General features: G+C 41.1%; 1 long non-coding RNA gene across 1 annotated transcript in view; it reads left to right on the forward strand.

The window, feature by feature from the left end:
* LOC133215002 (uncharacterized) overlaps positions 1–16,382 on the forward strand; it is a 61,490-nt gene that overhangs the window by 607 nt on the left and 44,501 nt on the right. The gene's annotated exons all lie outside the window — the stretch shown is intronic.

Here is a 16,382-nt window from a genome sequence, read left to right on the forward strand (position 1 = left end):
CCGGCGTTAGCGCCCTCCGCGCGGTTCGCGCGTCACGGCTGCTCGCGCGGCGCCCAGCACGTCTCACAAACGTTGTTTTCGGCGTGCGGGGCGCGGGAGGGGGAGGTTCTGCCTGCCGTTCCCAGCGCTGGGGCGTTGCGCCCCCGCGCAGGGCAGGGAGCCAACGAAACGGGGATGGCGGGGCGGAGGGGAGCGACGGGGGACGCCCGCACTTGATCTCCTTGTTCCTTCTCCTAAAGCACAACGCCCCACTGTCGCAGCCCCAAGAGCTGTCAGTTCGGCACCGCGGTCGGTGGAGATTAACTGATAGAGGGCTCCGAGAATAAACGCTTTCAAACTGTCGCCTGCCTTTGACTGGAAACAATAGCAATTTTCTTCGCGAGGCTGCAATTAACGCCGTATTTGTTCTCTGCCAGAGATAAGGCTGTGCCCAGATAGTGGCTGCATTCATTTCGGCCTCTCTGCGCGGCAAGTGCCACCGGGCCCACCACGGGGAGGAATGGGGACCCGATGGCTGCGGCGGCGTGTCTGGAGCTGGGTGTCTGGAACCGTGTGTCCGGAACGCGAGGTTCGCTGCCCGGCCCGGGGGGCTTCAGCTGGCCGCTCTCGCTGCCCGGCTACAAGCGGAGTTAGCGAGGCGACAGCGGGTGAAGTAGCACGGTTAGCGGTGGGTGAGGGACTAAAGACTGGGGAGATTGGAGGAAAGAGCCTTGCCACAAGGACGGCTCACTCCCCTCCCCCGTGTGTCGTTCCCCCCCCCCCCCCCCCTTCCTTTTTTACTTTATGTTGTTACAGCTAGGTAGGGCTTCTCTCCTTTTCTCCCCTCTGTCTGCGCCTCCTCTGCTCCCCACTGCAGGTTGGGTTGTCCTCTGGCCCTTCCCGCTGGCCTGCGAGATCGGGTCAGTCTACGCGACAGCAGATATCCGGCGTGAAAATTAGGAGATGACATTTTAATAAATGCTGCTGTCAGTCACCGGCTTGAAGCCTGGCAGCTGTGCGTTCCCACCAGTGCCATTCAGCCAGGAGAACAAAGCCTTGCCGAGCCTGTGTGGTCCGGCTCCCTGCTACGGCCCCTCTGCGCTTTCAAAGTCCGCGTGAAACACGTCTGCGTGGCTTTGAATGCGCCCTCCCACCCACGCTGATGAGACCAAGGTTTAAACTTCTGGACAAGGTCCAAGCCAACCCGTCTTTGAAACAGACCGTTTTCTCCCCCACACCTCCACCGGAGCCCCTGCAAGGTTTGGATTCCAGTAATACAGAGCTTTTATGGTAACAATTATATGCTGCACAAATTCTAATCAGAGGTATTACTGGTCACAAACCACTTGTGACCAAAGTAAAGTACGGTTGTAGCTTTTTAGTGTGTTTTTCATAGGTATGAGCTGTAAACCACACCCCTGCTAGCTTTTATAAACATAAATACTTTATGTCCCTGTTCTCAAAATAAAACAAAAAAATATCTATCCAATCCAAGGAAAACGTGAGAGATGTGGATGATCTACACCCAGCAAATACGATGCAATGAAAACTGAACCACTATGGGCTTAGAGATAATCATATTCTCTCACATTCAGTGACACTTAATGTTATCTGTGGGTGATCATCATGTTGCCTGAAATACTTCGAGTTGTACATGCAATGCAGAGGTTAAGTATCTTTTTCACCCCCTTTATATTAAATGCAGAACTTGAGGGTAAGTCGCAGCAAAAAAAGTTCTGAATGAACACATTTGCCTGTTTCCCTTTTGGGAAACGAAGCTAGCAGCTTTGGCAAGTTGTAGCTCCTTTAATTGTGAGTGGAAATAAAAATTAATCAATATACAATGTATGGTAAACCATTGTCTTTAGCAATCTCCTAATTATCCCAAGCCAGTGATTAACTTCCACTTTTCTAATGCTGGCAATGCTGGAGGGAATTCGTGAGGGAAGACTCCTTGGCCCCTTGTCTACAAACATTAGGAAATAATGCAAGTTGCGCAACTCATCCTTAGGTTAACTATGGGAGCTGAGAAACAGGGATGCGATGGCAGCAGAGAGCACTTCACAAATTTCTGGTCAAGATTTCTTGCAGTTAAAGACTTGAACAATGTGAGGTTTAATCACTGGAAATAACTTTATAACATTTTTAAGTACACGAATACCCATGATCCACTTCTAGGTCCCTTTCTACTTGAACTGAGGCGAACTTCAGAAATTGTATGCTATATGTCATGCAGCTGCATTTGAAATAACGAAAACCTGTAATTTTGATAGTCCAGGACTGAGAGTCAGGACATGTTTTAAGTCCGCAAAATATAAATAAATAGAAATGTAACAGTACATTTGTTTAAATTGGTCATATTGATAATTTGTGTTTGGGATGGTGCTATTTTGTGTGTAAATTTAGTGCTAAACTGCAGTCTGAAGGTATGTAAAGTCAATCTATACACATCATTCAGAAATACCGAGTAGATCCAAATTGTTGAAGTACTTCTGTTAAAGCCTAGGAATAAGGTATTAATACAATTCCACACTGTTTCATGGGAGGCTCCTTAGAACTGCATGGGACATGTGGTGCCATCTGCACTACAAAGAAAGTATCAAGGCACTGAAAGAAGTGTTATGTCACTTAGTAGTAGTGTGGCAGGGATAGGCACAACATAGTGAATGCTAAATTTATAGTGCTGCTTTCTAGACTTGATGTGATTGTTTAGTCAAGGTTGGGCTTTATCCAGACTAGGAAAGATGAAGGAGAGTAATATTTTTAAGTAATTTCTGTGTTAGTGAGAAAAATGAGGCTTACCTGATTTAATATGTTGGATGGAATTAATTAAAGGGTTTGTTTAGTTGCCTTCCCCACCTTCCCCCTCCCCCTTCCAATCTACAGCAGCACTTTGAGATTTTTGGTTCTTCTGGTCAGAGTAGGTTGATGATTTCTGTCTGTTTTTTGTGAACACAGAACCAAATTCAACACAATTGTAACTGGAATTACAATTCACTGACATTTTTTGTACAACTTCTAGAGGGAGTCCACAGTTTAAAGCAAGTGGCTTTGAGGAGTGGACTGTTCTCTCACTCAATCACCTGTCACCCTTAGAGGGACTTTTTCCAAGTCAAGGTCACTGTTGTAGCCTGCAGTTGTCATTCCTTTGTGCAAATAAGACGCATTCCTTTGTGCAAATAAGACAATCTATCTTCAACACAGAAGTCACACATTAAACAAACAAAAGAAATCATAAAAAGGTTTTTCAGCAAAGACTTTCATACTTCATTCTCCATTATTATCATAGTGTTTAATTGACTACAGAGTTACAGACACTTAGATATGTCACCGTATGCACAATAATAGAAACCATGGTTTTAGAGTCAATTTGCAGGTAAGGGTCAAGTGGTATTTTTACTAAGCACCTTAAGCTTCATAGAAGTGGCACTGGTCTGTTCCCCAAATGCGACTTTACTCAGACAGGCAAGGCCCTTCAAAATCCCATTTGGCAAGCATAGACTCTGTAACTGCATCACTGATTCTGAAGTATAGCACCAAATTTCTGTAAGAGCAGTGTTTTCTTGCTGTAAGTCAGGGCAAATTTTAAATCCCAAGCTGGTGTGACCATCTCAAGAGAAATGCTAGTTAATTTGGTCAGATGTGAAGAAATAAAATGGAAGATGCTGGCCACATCACAGCTGTATGAAATTAAATAAATACGTGAATATGAAAAGAAGGGAATTTTTTTGTTAGTCTAACAGGTACTAACAGGTTGGGACAGGTGTAAATTGGAAATAATTTCATTACCTTGTATACATTTACTGACCTAGTACATTACAAACCATTAAAAATACTGCATTTCTCTACTTAGTTCAGATTCTAAATCAATTTCACCAACAGCATTTTTTTTCTGTTGTCAAGAGAAAATATTAATTCAATAAATAATAGGTTAAATTCTGCCTTCTCAATTTTAGGTACCTTTTGAAAGATTATATGATTATATTTGAATTTTACTAGAGAAGTGATTTGTATTTTCATAAATAATTAATAATGCAGCACCAGTAGATGGTGCTCAAGAATATATAGCATAATCAGGGGTAAGGTTGTTTAAAAAAAATATATTTTAAAATTGAAAAATTTCAGGGGAAATGCCAGTTTTCTTTTGAGAACTTGTTTTACTTTTCCTCAGAAAACAATGTTTCCTTCCAGATTTCAGTCAAGCCTTTGGCTGGGTGAGAGTTTTCAAATTGAAGTGGTCAGTGATTTGCTTGCTTCTTTGTTTGGATTCTTCAGTGAAGATTTTTACAAAAACTTTTAGATTTTTCTACTGTCTTTAACTAGTTTGATGTTGTTATTCAATCATAATTACTGGGCTAGAAACACTGAAATTCATGCACTGTGTGACACTAGGTGCATGAGCAAAAGGGGCCTGAGTCGTATCTGAGGCCTGTGCATTATCCTACCTTGGAGAGTGACCCTTAAACACTCCTGAGGAATGTGCAGAAACCTAAGAATAAGAATATTTTTGACAACCTGGCATCATAAAATCTCACCTAGTATGCCGGGTTCAGCAGTCATTTTTCTCCTTAGTAGCTGGTGCAGTGCTGTGTTTTTGACTTTCAGCCTGGGAACAGCACTGATAACACCAATGTTTTTAGTTGTTGCTTAGTAATGTTTTGTCTGACCAAGGACTTTCTGAGTCTCATGCTCTGCCAGGGAGGAGGGGAAGCCTAGAGGAAGCAGAGACAGGACACCTGACCCAAACTGACCAAAGAGGTATTCCATACCACAGCCCTTCATGCCCAATATATAAACGGGGGGCAGTTACCCGGATGGGCTAGAACACTGCTCTGGTAGGGCTGGGTATTGGTCAGTGGGTGGTGAGCAGTTGTATTCTCTTCCCTTGTTATTTCCCTTATCATTGTTATTATTGGTGGTAGCAGCAGTGCTTTTGTGTTATACGGTAGTTACCGACCTGTTCTTATCTCAACCCCTGGGACTTACATTCTTTCAATCCTCCTCCCCATCCCTCGGGGAGCTGGGGAAGGAACAAGGGCTGAGGGCTGGGAGGGAGTGAGTGGCTGCATGGTTCTGGGTTACTGGCTGGGCCTAAACCACAACACTTAGTCTGCACTATTTAGAGATCTGTTTAAGTCTCCAAATAAGTTTCAGTTGCCCAGCAATACTCTAACTCCATACATTCTTGATGCCTGCGTAAGCATCTAGTTCTTTTAAATCTTACTTTTTTTTTTGTTTTGCTCAACATTACCAAATAATGAGTCCCACAGAATAAATATATACTATGTAGAAAACAGATATGTATATATGTATCACTTCTGTTAAATTTGCTGCCTTTTGATGTAATTATGTGTCGTTATAACCTTGTATTAAAGCAGGGAGAAATGAGACTCTGGCTAATTTCTAGCAATTATGTCACATATTTTTATCATGCCTCTTTTTAATTTCCTTTTTAAGATAATTCCAATGTATTTCCACAAAACCATGATTTTTAAGGATTATCTATCATTCTTATCATGATCCTCTTAAATACCCTCTAGTTTTTTGATATCTTTCTAAGATGTAGAAACCAGCACTGCATACAATAGGTCAGATGAGGCTGGAGCACTTTATATAACATTGTTCTTTATAATCTCAATCCTGTTCTTGATGCATTTTAATATCTTGCTACTTCTGGTAGCTGTTACACTGCACAGAGGTCTTCCGTCAGGTGTCCATGTCTCCTCTCAGTTTCCCATGAGAAACTTTGTCAAAGCCTTCAGGAAATTTAAATAAATTATGTCAATTGGTTGTCCTTTGACCACTGTGGTAGTTTACTGTTGTGTTGAAAACTTTCTAACACCTGAGTGAGCCATCATCTTCCTTTGCACAAATCTATGACCTCATGGTCTTCTGGGTGTTTTATTTTCTTATTTTTAATTTGCCAGATACAGATGTAAGATTTATGAATCTTTGATTTCCTGAATTATGCTAAAGTCTTTTTTATAATATATGAAACATTTGCTACTCTCTAAGCTTCTCTCTAACCTTCCAGTACAGGAGTTGCTTTTCAATTGGAGATTGCATAGCTCAACTACTTCTTGTTCAGAGTTTTTGGTCCTAAAAGCTTCCTGCTTTTCAAATGATTGATTTGTTCCAACACCTCTTCATCTGATAGTACCTCATTTTTATTACCCAAGAGTAGATATCTCCCTAACATCCTCTGTTGTGAAGAGTGATGCAAATAAATCTTCTATCTTCCTAACAACGTCCTGCTCCTTAATCGCTGTCTTTGTACTCTGAAGTTCCCAGAATATCATGACTCCCATAAGCTTCTTGCTTTTGATAAATTTAAAGGATTCCTTTTAATTTGTTTTTATATATTTCTATTTGATTTTCAGCAGTTACCTTTGCTATACAGTTTTTATTCTTACCCCTCTTTTATATTGTGCAAAGCGTTACACACTGTCCCACACGACAACCTTCACTCTAAATTGGGGAGACATTAATTTGATAGATGGAATATTTGGTAGACAAAGAACTGGCTGGATGGCTGCATGCAAAGAGTTATGGTCGATGGCTCAGTATCTGGAGACCAGAAACGGCTGGTGTCCCTCAGGGATCAGTGTTGGGGCCGGTCTAGTTCAACATCTTTGTCGGTGACATGGACAGCGGGATTGAGTGCACCCTCAGCAAGTTTGACAATGACACCAAGCTGTGTGGTTCAGTTGATATGCTGGAGGGAAGAAATGCCATCAGAGGGACCTTGACACACTTGTGAGTCAGGCTGATGCCAACCTTATGAAGTTTAACCATGACAAGTGCAAGGTCCTACACCTCGGTCAGAGCAATCCCAGGCACTGCTACAGGTTGGGAAGAGAAGAGATTCAGAGCAGCCCTGCGGAGGATGACTTGGGGGTGTTGGTCCATGAGAAAATGAACATGAGCTGGCTTCAGTGTGCACTCACAGGCCAGAAAGCCAACCATGTCCTTGACTGCATCAAAAGGAGTATGACCAGCAGGTCGAAGGAGGTGATTCTGCCCCTTTACTCTGCTCTCGTGAGACCTCATTTGGAGTATTGTGTGCAGTTCTGGTGTCCTCAACATAAAAAGGACATGGAACTGTTGGAACAAGTCCAGAGGAGGGCCGTGAGGATGATCAGGGGACTGGAGTACCTCCTGTATGAAGATCAGCTGAGAAAGTTGGGGCTGTTCAGCCTGGAGAAGAGAAGACTGCATGGAGACCTCATAGCAGCCTTCCAATATCTGAAAGGGTCCTATAAGGATGCTGGAGAGGGACTCTTCACTAGAAACTGTTGTGACAGGACCAGCGGCAGTGGGCTAAAACTTAAACAGTGTAAGTTTCGATTGGATATAAGGAGGCATATAAGCTGTCCCTGCCCATGGCAGGGGGGTTGGAACTAGATGATCTTAAGGTCCTTTCCAACCCTAACTATTGTATGATTCCATGAATTGCAAGCTATAATCATACAATCATACAATAGTTAGGGTTGGAAAGGACCTTAAGATCATCTAGTTCCAACCCCCCTGCCATGGGCAGGGACACCCCACACTAAACCATCTCACCCAAGGCTCTGTCCAACCTGGCCTTGAACACAGCCAGGGATGGAGCATTCACAACTTGCTTGGCCAACCCATTCCAGTGCCTCACCACCCTTACAGTAAGGAACTTCCTCCTTATATCCAATCTAAACTTCCCCTTTTTAAGTTCTAACCTGTTACCCCCTGTCCTGTCACTACAGTCCCTAGTGAAGAGTCCCTTTCCAGCATCCCTATAGGTCCCCTTCAGGTACTGGAAGACTGCTATGAGGTCTCCACACAACCTTCCCTTCTCCAGGCTGAACAGCCCCAACTTTCTCACCCTATTTTCCTTCATTTCATGAAAGCTGCCTTTGCAGATTATGACAATTCCTTGTTTAGCTCAAGTAGCATCTCAGATCCTTTCCTTTCACTCCACTGGTCTGCATCTTACCTTACTTGTTTCTTTCCTCCGTTCCCCTATATGTGCATTTATCAACAGAAATACTCTTGGTTTTCAGAGCAAAATGAATGCTACATCTAAGATTCCTGCCACTCATGACATTTTTTGTATATCTTACGTCTTACTTAATGCATTTAACCTCATTATTTTATTATCACTTTACATATTATTTTGGATATTCTTAATCCTGACTTCTTTCTGCTTATTGTGATTGAAATCTAAAGGTATGTTTAAACTGTGAATTAACAAGGGTCTACAGCCTATGAATTTGAACTGTCTGTTTTAAAACTATTTGTCTTCCAAGGTGACAATCATTTCCCAGAACAGTTCCCTCTCAATTCTGTGACGCTTCAAGAGTAACTTCCTCTTTTTCTGGAAGATTATATCTTCAAGATTTGCAATTTACAGATTTGAGTTGTTTCTCATTGGGTTATCCAAGATCTACAATTATCCCGTTTCATTGTTTTCTTGCATTTTTCGGTTTTTGACACTGTACAGTTAGTATCAGTTGTGACCTGCATTCTTTGATACATTCCTTCGTGTGCTGTAGAATTCCATTCTCAAATATGTCCCTTTTCACTTAGAGGGTTTTTTTTCCACACCGGAATTTATTGTATCTCATGTACAGAGCAAAATTTCTTTCAGGGCTCATCAGTTCTGTTATTCTACCATAGTTTGTATCAAAGCACTGTTAATTTTCTTTTATGTATTTATTAAATTTTCCTATGTAATTTTCCTATGCTACAACACTTTCATTGTGACAATAACATAATGCCTTTTTCTATTGGAAAGACTTCTATTTCACTTACTTTAAGTCATAATTTCACATAAATATTAGTGGCTCTGTAGTTTGACCAGTTGTCATTCTGTGGCATCTCTCCTGAATTTGTGCTTCTTCGGTTGCATTTTTCATAGATACTTAGAAGTGTTTGTATTACCGATAGCATTTTAGGTGACTTCACATTCTTTGGCTCTTGTTTATTAGGTGATCAGAATATTTTTTTCTGGTCTTCTAATCTATGAAATCAGTATTTTCAGTACTTTATATCTTGCATATATAAGGGCTGTGATTTAAAAAAACCCTGATCGCTGGTTCAGGGTTTCATGTACTCTGGTGATGAGATTCTAACTAGCTGTACTGTTGTATGACTGTAAAGCTAGGAAGAACTCATCGCAGTTCCTACAATGTGGGCTATATCATAAGTTTACCAAATTAATTGGAGAATATTTATGCAAAGATCAGAATAAAAACAAGGCCACTGTTTTCATGTTAATTATCTAAATGCACTGAAATCCTCTTTATGCTGAGAGGAGGGAAAATATTTTTAAAATACCCTTTCATCTCTGATGTTATTAATCTACTCTAGGATATTGCCTAGTCATTAATCAAATTGAACTGTGACAGATACAAAAAACCCTGTATTGTTTTGGCTCACTCTACTGAAAAGGAAGAAACTCAGAGTTCATGCTGAATCCATCCTTAATGTCTTCTATTTCGCTTATGTGGTCTGGAGAAGAGCGATTTTATGCATCTGTGTGTCACTGAGCTCACTAATTGCAAAGAGCAGTGTTAAAAGATGGTGTCTTGTTTTGAGTTTTTCCTTGCATTAGTGAAAATAAAGGACTGATAATTCTGCTTAGAGCTTAGCCTTCTGCTCTCAGGAAGAGTTTCATGTTTAAAATTCACAAAACATGCTGTTAATTCCTTACCAGTTTCAGTTGTGACCTCCGTTTTAAGATGTTGTTCAAGGTACCAGTACAGAATCTTGTTTAAAAGAGATCTTAGATGGAGACTTGGATTCAAGTTCCTTTTTTGAGATTTTGAAACATGCAGTTTTTTCTTCTCATAACTTGTTAAGCCAGGAAAAAAGGGATAAGAGTGTTTAGTTAGGGCTATTTAGTGTATATAAATATATAAAGGGGGAGTGTCACGAGGATGGAGCCAGGCTCTACTCAGTGGCAAACAATGATAGGACAAGGGGTAATGGGTACAAACTGGAACACAAGAGGTTCCACTTAAACTTGAGAAGAAACTTCTTCTCAGTGAGGGTGACAGAACACTGGAACAGGCTGCCCAGGGAGGTTGTGGAGTCTCCTTCTCTGGAGACATTCAAAACCCACCTGGACACGTTCCTGTGTAACCTTATGTAGGTGTTCCTGCTCCGGCAGGGGGATTGGACTAGATGATCTTTTGAGGTCCCTTCCAATCTCTAGCCTACTGTGATACTGTAACAAGGGTATCCTCCATTTCTGTTATTTCTCTTAGGCCGCTTTCAGGGAGACTCAGTACACAATGCCCAATCAGCACAAAATATAGAAAGAGTTTCCTAAACTAGGACCAGAATCCAAGTAACCATTTATTCCCTTATGTCTTTGGTTCTAGTGAGTGGAAGTACAAAAAGTGAGGTGTCACCATTACTGCCATCTCTGCTGTTGACAAAGTATGGCCTGCTCGTTTCCTTAAAAGACAGTTTCCATAAACCTGATTTGAGGAGAGGATTCTGAACTCTGTATCCTGAGCATCAGAAAGTGGTAGTTTGAAGTTATTTTGGGTAGGTTTCAAGCAGATCTTTTGTGGCAATATCCCCAGTTATCTGGGGCTTTAGGTTGCCCCTCACTAAGCTGACTTTCTTAGGCACATAACTCTTCCCAAGAGACATACCGCAAGGAAAACTTTCATATGAGCTCAGATTTCCAAATTCCATGCTAAGGAATGGGAATTGAAGTTTCACCATAGTACTCTTCTGCATGCTTCTTTGATCCAAATGCATACATTTTCATAAAAATAAACTAATATGCTGTGTGTTTAAAGAGAGCATTTTCTCAAACACCCAGTATTTCAATGGAAAAGCCATTCAAGGATTAGCTGAGTCTGCCAGGAAACTTGCGCCTGGGAAGAAGAAAAGGACACATTAGGAGACTGTGGTACTACAGACTCATCAGTGGCAAGGAATGCCTGTGTCAATTATTCACTGTCTTTTCTAGCAAAAGTAAGAGCAGGCATCAAATCTGGATGGAGTCATGCTCAAAACAGAAGAGGTGATTCTTCATGCAGCAGGTAATAGACCTTTGAAAGTCTCTGTCAAAGGATGATGTAGATTGTCATGGTTTAAACCCAGCCGTAACACAGAACCCTGTTTCACTCCCCTTCCTTCCTCCCCCCTGCTCCAGGAGGGATGGGAAGGAGATTCGAAAGAATGTAACTCCCACGGGTTGAGATAAGAACAGTCCAGTAACTAAGGTATAACACAAACCACTGCTGGTACCACCAATAATAACAATGATAAGGGAAATAGCAAGGGAAGAGAATACAACCGCTGACCACCCGCTGACTGATACCCAGCCTGACCCAAGCAGTGATCTAGCCCTTCCGGGTAACTGCCCCCAGTTTATATAGTGGACACGACGTGCTGTGCTATGGAATACCTGTTTGGTTAGTTTTGATCAGGTGTCCTGTCTCTGTTTCTTCCTGGCTTCCCCTCCTCCCTGGTAGAGCATGAGACTCTCAAAGTCCTTGGTCTAAGCAGCAACTAAAAACTTTCTTGCTATCAGTGCTGTTCCCAGGCTGAAAGTCAAAAACACAGCAGTGCACCAGCTACTAAGAAGGAGAAAAATGACTGCTACTGCTGAACCCAGGACTTAGATAATTAAAAATTTTTATAGTCTCAGGGGAATACTAGACAAGCGTATGAAAGAGAAATTCAGTGATGGTTGTGGTAGGGGGGGTATCAATAAGTGTGCAAAATCATATCCACTTCTGGAGTTTTCCTGAGCTGAAAATAAGGAGGCTGGGAAAATATTAGGGGAGAATCTTGCCCTGTTTTTACTCCTTGAGCTTTTAATTACAGTCACTTCTGAAGCTGAATATGGGGTGGCTGTGTAAGCCTTTAGTTTGGTCAAAGACAACCATTTTCATCTTCACTTTTTTTGGATGTTTTAATACTGAAAAACTGAGATAAGTTTTCAAAGGCATAGATCATGGAATCTCTTGGTATTTGGAGTCAAGCACTGGACATCAATATCCAGGATGTCAAGATATCAGTATTTCAGTTTTAAAACATTGTCTAAGTGCCTGTAATTGCCTGAAGTGCGTGCACACATTTAAAAATGTAAGCATATAGTTAAGATTCAGATCAAGTTGGTACCCAGGAAGGAAAATCTCAAGGTCTTCTTTCCCTGCTGAACTAGTTCTGTAAATGTAATAATGGAATGTGAACACAACATTAGCATTAGCTGCGTTTACAATGTTTTTAAAAAAGGAAGGAGTTACATCCTTTTCTAAATTGCCCAGTATCTCAAATTTGATTGAACATGGCAAGGGTTATATTCAGCTAAAGGAATGTTTTAGAATTGGGAACAAAAGCATATAGGTCAGAGTGACATTGTGAATTCAGATGAGGATACTTGGAAAAAGGCAGAAGTATACTCTTTTAATCAAATTACTTCCTTGGCTGCATGGTGGACATCCAGAGTAAATTGTTTCATTGAAAAAATTGTTGTTAAGTTTATGAACATAAGTGTCATATACACTTTTAATGTCATATTATAAAAATTATTGAAATATCTGAGAGAGATAGTGCTGAGGATGCACTCAGTCCCACTGTCCATGTTGCCAACCAAGATGTTGAACAACACCAGTGCCAGTACAGACCCTTGCAGAACACCACTTGTCAATGATCTCCACTTGGACTTCAAAGTGATTGACTTCAAGTCTTTGAGTGCAATCATCTAGCCAATTCCTTATCTACTGAGTAGTCCATCTGTCAAATACATGCCCCTCTAGTTTAGAGAAAAAGATATAATGTGGGACAGTCCAGATAGATGATATGAGGTTGCTCTTCCTTTATATATAGGTTCCTTCAGAGTGTGCATTTCATTTATTTTACAGGGTGTCATCTTCACACTAAGTGACGCAAAATTTACTTAGTCTTGGTCTCTATAACATGGGAGCTGTTCAGGTTTCAATTTAATATTAGACTCCACATGAAATTTCAAGTGTCCACTGCATAGATACCAGAATGATTATCTGATCTACCATCAGTTTATCATAATCTCAGGTATTCCAATTGTACCTTTACCAGAACATTTTTTTTTTCACTGGTAACTCCTCTTCGTTTATTGATCAATCTGCATGCACACATCCAATTTCCTAATATAAGTGTGTCTAGAAGGAGAGTATAAGATGTTTGAATCTGCCTGAAGAATTTAAGCTTTTACAAGTTCATGTTTTAGCCACTCATGAATACATGGATGTTTGTGCTTATTGAAGTAAACATTCATATATATATATATACACACATATATATATGAATGCACATAGTAGCTGCATAATATATATAAATGTAAGTAGGCAAGGAGGAGTATTAACTGAATGCTTGCTTTCTGTGTCAGGAAGAAATGGAATTATGAATATCTTTATCATGAGAACATGAGATCAGAGGCTATACATTGATATCACAAGTAGGAGGACTATACATGTATTTAAGTAATGCATTGAAAAAGTTATTCTTCATAAACTTTTTATTTGTAATATTATTTTTGTATATTTGTAATAATAGATTTTTGTGCTTTATTTTTTGTGCATCATACATGGCTCTTAAAAGTAAGTAGATCATACAGAAAGGAAGCCATCAAATGTAAATAGTTTAAACACATACATTGTGCTGTATGTTCAAAAGTGACACAGGGTTGAAGAAAAATCAGTAGCCTCTTTTTAGTAAAATGCTTAGATATTATCAGCTCTCTATTTCATGCCCATTTTAAATGTGAAAGAAAGAGACTGAGAAATATTTCATGATGGCACTACTAAAATATGATATTCAAATACACTGACAAGAAGCTGTTCTAATCTCTTTCCTTTTATATGCCTCTGCTGGCTTCTTCTGTCTTAGTATATTTAATACAATCTTTTCATCCCATTTACAGAGCCTTGACATATCTTTTTTTTTTTTTTAATGTAGTTCTTGCATTCATTTTCCTCTCCCAACCATGTATTTCCATTGCTCAGTATTCCTTTTCCAGCTTCTCTTGCTCCGGTGTTACTTGCTTCTCATAAACATCTATAAGAAAGTTTTTCATATTCTAATTTTGCACCGTATTAATTGCTCTTTGAATTCTATTCCCACAGAATTGTTTCAGCTGTGTAGAAATACAGATAAGAAGTGAAAGATATTGTTTATTTAAACGGCAACTTACCTTAAAATGCCAGACAATGAAGAACAGTGTTCTTTCCTTGAGTGTTTCTACATGATGGAGGTGTTTCTTAGTCCCCTTCTACCCACCATTCCTCAGAAAATTGGCCCATCAATGTTATATGGGTTGCAACTAATCTATTCAGTTTTGGACAGATTGCTCAAATGTAGACAGATGGAAGATGTCTTATTTGTAGATGTCTATATCTGGGCTGCTTAGTCTTCTGGTATGGTCAACAAATAGAAACAGGTGCTTTTACAATATTTGTCATTTAATCTTGCTGTAGATCTGAAGCTGTAGTTAGATGATTCACATGCTGTAAATGTCTTAAGTTATATGAGATGTTCCTTATTTCTGCTGTTGCCTGGAGTGTATAGTGAGCTGGTAGAGGTAACTCTGTCTTTAAGTCCCCAGTTTCTTTGGGAGTCCCCTTTCCTAGGTCTGTGTCTGTCTCTAATTTGAATAGAAGTCAAACCTTTTATAAAATATCTCTGCTGAACACCTGCCATCTATAAGAACAAATATTTAAACTGTGTCTTTGAACCTCTCTAGGAGGGTCTCTGACCTGATATGTGATCCTGTCCTGTCAGTCTGGGAAAGAGGATCAATCTTCCTAAGTCCTAGTAAGCAATCAGAAAAATGTTCATGTCTGTCTCTGTATCTTGTCCTTTTAGAGCCATGGTTTCATTCATCCTGTTTCCATCTTCTCTTTCTGCTCTGTACCTCTTGGTGTTTCTGGTGGCTCCACACCAAGTCAGGGTAAGGCATCACTGCAGCAGTGGGGTCACCGTGGGGCCTTCTGCAAGCTGCTGTCTGTGTGTCCAAGGACAGGTTGTATGCTCTGACTCCTGTCTCCAGGGAGCAGGTGGGTGCAGACACAGAGGGATGCATGCCAGCTTGGTGCCTGGCAGAAACCCAGCAGGATGTTAAGGCTTAGGTAGGATCTCTGTGTTGCTGCAGTTCTTGCAGCCCTACTCCTCCAGCAAGGCAATGGTACGTGACTGAAAATATCACCCAGTCCCTGGTGTCAGCCACAGGCTTGGCATAGAATAGGGAAGCCCAGCCTGTGCTCTGGGGTCCTCCATGCCCGCACAAAATCTGTCACTGAAGCCCTGCCCATAAGTTATCAAAAATCTTAAGTATGGAAGAGTGACATTTTGTCACTTGCTTGGGAAAATGAATTGTTAGGATTTAACGTGAGCCTTTACAAATATTCCTCAACTTAGGAGGTATGTGACTGTCGTGGTTTAACCCACAGCCAGACAGCTTGTTACCCACTCCCCCCCTTCTTGCCCTCCCCCTACTCCTGGGGGAACGGAGAGGAGAATCAAAAAGAAATGCAACTCCCACGGGTTGAGATAAGAACAGTTTAGTAACTAAGGTATAACACAAATCACTACTGCTACCACCAATAATAGTAATGATAAAGGAAATAACAAGGGAAGAGAATACAACACCCCATCACCAGCCGACCGATAACTTGCACCCCCCAGCCCGATCAAGCACCGACCCGTACCTCCTCCAACCCTGCAGTCCACCCAGCCCTTCCGGCTAACTCCCAGTTACATCCTGGGCATGACATGCTGTGGTATGGAATACCTCTTTGGTCAGTTTGGGTCAGGTGTCCTGTCTCTGCTTCCTCCGGGCTCCCCTCCTCCCTGGCAGAGCATGAGGCCCACAAAGTCCTTGGCCAAACCAAAACATCATTGTTTTTTCAGCTCTGTTCCCAGCTGAAAGTCAAAATACAGCACTGCACCAGCTACCAAGAAAGAGAAAAATGACTGCTACTGCTAAACCCAGGACATTATCCACCCCTTATTCCATACCATTCACGTCATGTTCAGATCCCACATTTTCAATATACCCTCACTCTTATCTAAGTGCACTCTCATCGTAGTGCATGGACCAGTCCCTATAAAGCTGCTGAGTCCATCTGGTCCATGATGTCAGGCTCCATCTCTTGTAAGAGTCTTTCAGAACAGGAGAGGCTATGTACAGTGTTCACACTTGTGAATAACCTGGGCAGTAAAAATGACTGCTACTGCTAAACCCAGGACAGTGATGTACTTCTGTCAGGAGACCATATAGCAGCTCACATGAGGCCTTCTGATACCTACCCCTCCCAATTTTTGCTGTAGAAGGACTTGCAGAAGTCAATGTGTGCTTTTTCCCTGCTAGGTCTAGGGAAACTTAGGTGATATTCTGAGTTCTCATTCTTTTCTGCTTGTCC

The sequence above is a fragment of the Neopsephotus bourkii genome, unplaced genomic scaffold, assembly GCF_033783945.1.
Source record: "Neopsephotus bourkii isolate Nb327-2 ecotype Australia unplaced genomic scaffold, CSIRO-AGI_Nbou_v1 NB_947, whole genome shotgun sequence".
In the NCBI taxonomy this organism is placed as follows: Eukaryota; Metazoa; Chordata; class Aves; order Psittaciformes; family Psittacidae; genus Neopsephotus; species Neopsephotus bourkii.